The sequence below is a fragment of the Arctopsyche grandis genome, chromosome 2, assembly GCF_051622035.1.
Source record: "Arctopsyche grandis isolate Sample6627 chromosome 2, ASM5162203v2, whole genome shotgun sequence".
Taxonomy (NCBI): Eukaryota; Metazoa; Arthropoda; class Insecta; order Trichoptera; family Hydropsychidae; genus Arctopsyche; species Arctopsyche grandis.
In genome coordinates this window covers 16,589,452-16,595,451 of record NC_135356.1, presented here as the reverse complement: position 1 = coordinate 16,595,451, position 6,000 = coordinate 16,589,452, and positions in this window count along the sequence as shown.

Below are 6,000 nucleotides of genomic sequence, written 5' to 3'. Positions count from 1 at the left end.
ATTTCACCACAAAAATTACACGAATTCGTCAGATCGGAAGAAAATATCAAGTTTGATTTTGAAAATATTAATATTATTATAATTTAGTATTTGATTATTCAAAATATTATCCACTCTATTTGGAAAAAAAAATATGTCTACATAATTTTATATTAAAGATTAATTCTTCTTTTACTCGTCTAAAGCTGTAACAGCTCAAGTGAGCGTTTTCATTGTCTGTTACATATTCGTTAACTGATTTTTCATTTCAAATATGTATACATGGTGAATAAAATTAATTCTAAGGCAATGTATAATCATATTCGTGATAAGTTTTAAATGTCTTACTATTTTTTAATTTTAAAAAGCCTATGTATTATTAGCACAATCAGCAATGTAATTAATCCCAATTTTAACGGAATCTTCCATATGTAAAAATTCGGCATATAAATCATTTTAAAAATTTTACTTCACGTCTTTTATCCGCTGTATTCCTTTTGGAATAGTTTTCACAGTTTGCAACTAAATGTACAGTTTTCTCCCTTTCCTAAACGAAAGAAAGCCCACGTCCACAATAACGTTGAATCATTCGGTTCGCCGACCCAAAATAAGATTACTTTTCGATGAAATTCCCGGATTCACAAACGACAATTTACACGAGAAGTTTTACTTTATCTTTAGAGAAATACCTTTTTGTGTTAAAAAAATGTATAAAAATGAAAAGGTTATCTGCGTGTTAATCCAATAAGGTGAATTGATCGCTTACATCCTCTCTCAGCTCCATGCTTGTAAATATTATATGTATTTATGTATGTATGTAATTGCTTATAGTATGTATATGTATATTATATTTCACAAACATACATCAGTTTCTCAATCATCAAAGAGAATCCCCGAGGATTTTCTATTCGAGGCTATTAAATTGCTGTGCTTGCGGTGAACATTAATGTTCCCTCAATATAAAACTCGATCAGTTTTATATAAAATAAATCAGAGTGTATGCAAGTAATGTATTTATCGGTGGACGATGTCTATTTTAAATGTACATAAAATAGAATAGATCGTTTGAGGTACTAGATAAGAGTAATTTATTAGTGGTAAAGTAACGAGCTGGCACAATTAGAGTCCACCAACTAACTGTTTAGTCTCGTTGACGCGTCTGTTAATTTTCTCATTACTGGTTCGGTGAAGCTGCAATTATTCTCGCAACCCTTCTGGGATACTTCGTATTCCCAAACCGACAATATTCACCGTTCATTTCCCACAACTGACAAGAAATCGAGTGACTTTTTAAAACTTTATCATTCTCAATTCAATATGATATTTCGTGTGTTCCTTTATATTTAGACTGGGAATTGTGTTTACAATAAAATCCCAATGGGGCTTCCTGACTTTTTTTTCTGTTAAATCAAAAATAGCCTGCCGTTAATTATGGGAATTATTTTTAAAATAAAACATCTTCAAGTATTTTCAATTAAACATTCGCCATTTTTAGAGTACATAGAAATACCAAATTCTAATAATATCCCAAAATATCAAAGAACGTTCAATTTAAAATTTGTTTTAAATTTGAATGAATTATTTTATTTGATGTTGTAACCTAAAGAACTCTTTCAAAATAATAACAAACACAAATTTAATATGATGTATGTGTGTATGTAGGTGACAGAGAAAAATCGCCTTAGCGTCGATTATCAATTCCTTTCCAAAAATAGTCGTTTATACATATGCATGTATACATAATACACATTTATTTATTTTACAATTTTGCAAGTTTTTGGTTGTTCCAAGTCGTCATGTATGACTAAACAAAGGATACAATAAGAAAAATAAACAATAAAATCAAAATAAAAATATAATAAAATAATGGAATATGTTACGATCTTAAATTAAACAATCCATCAACTACATAGATCAGCATATTTTAGATTAAACAAATACAAGTTAACAGAAATCTGGTTCCTTAAATCCTTACAACAGGCGACGAAACGGACATTTGGCCGAATGGACACTTGGCCGAACAGACACTAACCCGACGGACATTTGGCCGAATGAAATTTTTAATTGTTTAAATTTATCAAAAATATCAAAAGTCAAGGTGGTTTTGGAATAATGTATGTGTTTTGAGTTAGTTTTGAGTAATTTCAATACACAATCGGCCAAATGTCCGTTCGGCCAAGCGTCCGTCGGTCTAACATCCGTCGGGCAAGTGTCTGTTAAGCCAAAAGTTCGTGCATGGATGAAACTGTCAAGTCGGTACATGCCACAAAAGAAGAGAACAAAGTGCGTTATCTAATGTACCTGAGTTGGCTGAGAACATTTACATAAACTCAATCCAGCAAGAATTTGAGGATTGGTCACCAAACCAACCAGTAACTTAAAAAAATGCTTCCCCACATATAATCCAGTTTGTGACTAGGATAATATTTTATTTTATTTTCATAGATATGTATATGTATACCAGGAAGGCCTGACAGGTAGACTCCAATGCGCCTTTCTAGACAATTAATTACAAACATTGCAGCATTTTTATTACATAAATCACTGCATTGAGAGAGGCTGAAGAACACAAAACTAACAATTAATTAATTAATCCATTGAGACATCTATGGTTTTAGATTTGTACATAATTTTTACATATTGTACATAAATCAAATTCAGATATTTGTGACAGTGGGTAGGATGATTTTTTCCAATTTGAGGAACCGTTTTTACAATGAAAATCAGATAAATTGGCAAACTCTGATTAGAAACGATCAACTTGGAGTCACAAATATCCAAGTGTAACTAGCAGTATTAAAAATTAGCACGGGATCGAACCCAGAAATCTCTCGGTGCTAAACATACATGCAACCACCGAGCCAAACTGCTGATGAATTATTTATTATAATTGGTGCTATTTGGTGCTACGGGTGCTATTTTTTTACTCATTGATATGTATGTATGTATATCAATGAGCAAACCATATAAAAATGAATGTCTGTGTGTGTGTCTCGAATAGGCTGCTAAACCACTAAACCGATTACGATGAAACTTTCAGGATTTCAGAAAGGAAAAAACGGGAACGAAAACGGGAAAAACGGGAATGAGGGTCATTGCAACGCAATAATTTCAAATGTGCTCGCTACCTGCGTTTTTCCGACAAATGGGAACGGGAACGAGAACGGGAACGGGAACGGGAACGGGAACGGGAATTGCATGCGTTATTATGGCATTGCAAAGCATGCCGGCGTTTAGCTAGTGAGCAAATAAAAATAGCACTAGTAGTAATTTTAAAATGTTATAAACAAAAGCACACGACGAAATGACATTTTCATAAAATAAAAGAAAGTTATTAAAAAATAAAACTTTTTTCATATATGTAAATCTTAATCAAATAATATCACAGTCGAAAAAAAATATTTGTTTTGTGTATGTAACTATTCTTTATCTTTAAATAAAGGCAGGTTTTTTTTAAACCCGACACTTTTTCACCCACTGCGCACGCATTTATTATAATTTTTTTCATGGAAGCGCCCTTTTGAACTGTCTCCTACCCGTTAGAAAAAAGCCGCCCTTTGGGGAAGTTTCTCGCATCTCTCGGCACGCGTTTATCGGACCGGCGGATCTCAGTCGTCGCGTGAAAGAGGTGATTTATTCCGCGAACTCAAGAACGGAGAACGGAGGAGGCAGGACATAACAGAGAAGACAAGGGGGTTGCACAAAATATGTATTTCGATATTTGACATATCTTTTCCATTTCGAGCCGTAGGCGACTGGCGAAAGAGGTGGGGTAGGGTGCGTTAGGTGTCACGTGTATACCCCGACCCAGGATCGGTGCCAGGGTTATAAATTGTCGCATTGGTAACGCGGTCACGTTTCGGAAGCACGGAGGAGGAGGGATGCCAGGGTGGGATATCTGTAGATCCCGTCACCGGCTACCCCTATTTCCCACCCTTTTCACCCTCAGCTAGCGCGGCAGGCCGCTGTAATTGCTCCACTTCTTAGCCGGTTTATTGTCTTAGTCGAAGACGTCCGCAAATAATCTCAATCAAACGCCATTTTACTAGCACCCGTCCCTTCCCCGAATCCTCTTTTATCTTCGAATATACGTTCTTTTCAACCCCTGTTCCCCCCCCCCGCCCCCTCCTCTCGTTTAAAAGGCAGCCGTATTAGAATCGCCAATCTCCAGTTCATCTATTACAGAAGCAATATTCAATATACATCTATGAAACGATGAATATCTCTAATCGTCCTCCATTAATGTCCATCTCGTGCAATTTTCATCAATTACGGTAAAAATCGATTTATATGAAAAATCAGTCGAAGTGAAACTATTTTTTATGCCTTAGTATAAACCAGCAGCGTGAGCTAGTGGTTGTTTCGAACACAGTGGTCACGGTTCTATTCCCACTATTATCTGCTGGCCAGATCTTGGTTTGTGACTCCACATCGATAGTTTCCTATCATTAAAGTGGTTCCTGTAAATTGGCATTTTCTTTCCAATCTCCAAATCTCAAGTTATTCAGCGGCTTAAAGTTCTCCAATTTGTATAATAAAATGCTGCAAAGATTTCTCAATACATTTCGCATTGTATAAAACATAAATGCTTGTATTGATTGTATTAATCGTATTGTATCTGTATCAGTACACTTGTTGCTTTGGAAGCGATCTGTAAAGACGAATGTGCATATTCGATTGAAATAAAAAAAAGTATCATTACAGGTCAGACCAAATCGACACTATGGCTAACTGTGTACAAATAAAAGATCCATTTTATTATCCAGCACTGCACAGCACAATACTGCACGGAAAAGACTACTTCTATTCATACTATACAACACCGCTCGTTTTCGGAACGTTCATACTTCATTTGGACAAGTGCAAGGCGAAATCGGATTACATATGCATTACAGAGCACGGCGATACGGCACAATATTGCTAGCGTTGTATCGTTGTATCAATATTGTCACAATATGATGTTTCACATTGTGCATTCACACTTTCGTTGCATTCACAACTATGATGGCACGTCATGCGAGAATATTTCCACAGTGGCCAAAGAAAACCGGTTTTGCTTAATACGTTACAGTGACATATGTATGTACATATGTACATATATAATATGAATAGATCGTGTCGGCTACTGCATATTACGGAACATATGAATACGACCAAAACAAGTTGTTTTTATCTGATAGTAATTATTCCAAAATCTTCAATCAAATTTTGGCTGTTGAACGTTTTGCAAACATGATTTACACAATGCGTAGTTTTTAAATCCATTTCACAACTTCTTAAATATAAATCACAACCCAAAATGCTCATTTGTGTAATACTTTTTTTTAAATTTGCAGATGGCAACTATGGAGGTCCGATCTCAGAACACCGAAAGCGTGAGGAAAAAAATTCATGCCAAAGGATGACGTCAAAGAAAATCGATGAGAAGTAGCATTTTGAGAGTGGCTTCGATGACCATCGTATGCAGTTTGTTAATGCAGCCGCAGCCTTGCTGCACTACTAACTTAAGTAATTATAATCAACAACAACCATAAAGATATTAAAACATTGAAAAAATCGAATTTTCACAAAAACCTAGTCAGGAAACGCGTATATGTATGTATGTATATCGAACTTTTGATACATAAGATAATAACACATGCTTGACATATTTAATTTATTATAACGACAGTTCGTCCCAGCAAGTGAATTACTTATTCATGAGCTCTACAAAAGAGAGTTTCGGTACTCATATATAGGTATATGTATGTATATATATTTACATAAAATGCACTAGCTTGCGAGCGAGCTTTTCAAAGAGCTGTTTTTCCATTATAAATAAGGTGCACTTCATATGCCACTAGTCAAGATTAAATATCAAAGGCATGAGTACTTAGGTTACCGTTAGTATGTCAACTGGTAAAAAGTAATTTCCGTTTACAAATATGAATAAAAATATATGATTGTGGAAGAGAAATTTTTACTTTATTTATATTGCGGTAGTGTAAATTTGTTCAGGTGAGACTAAATCGACTTTTGATT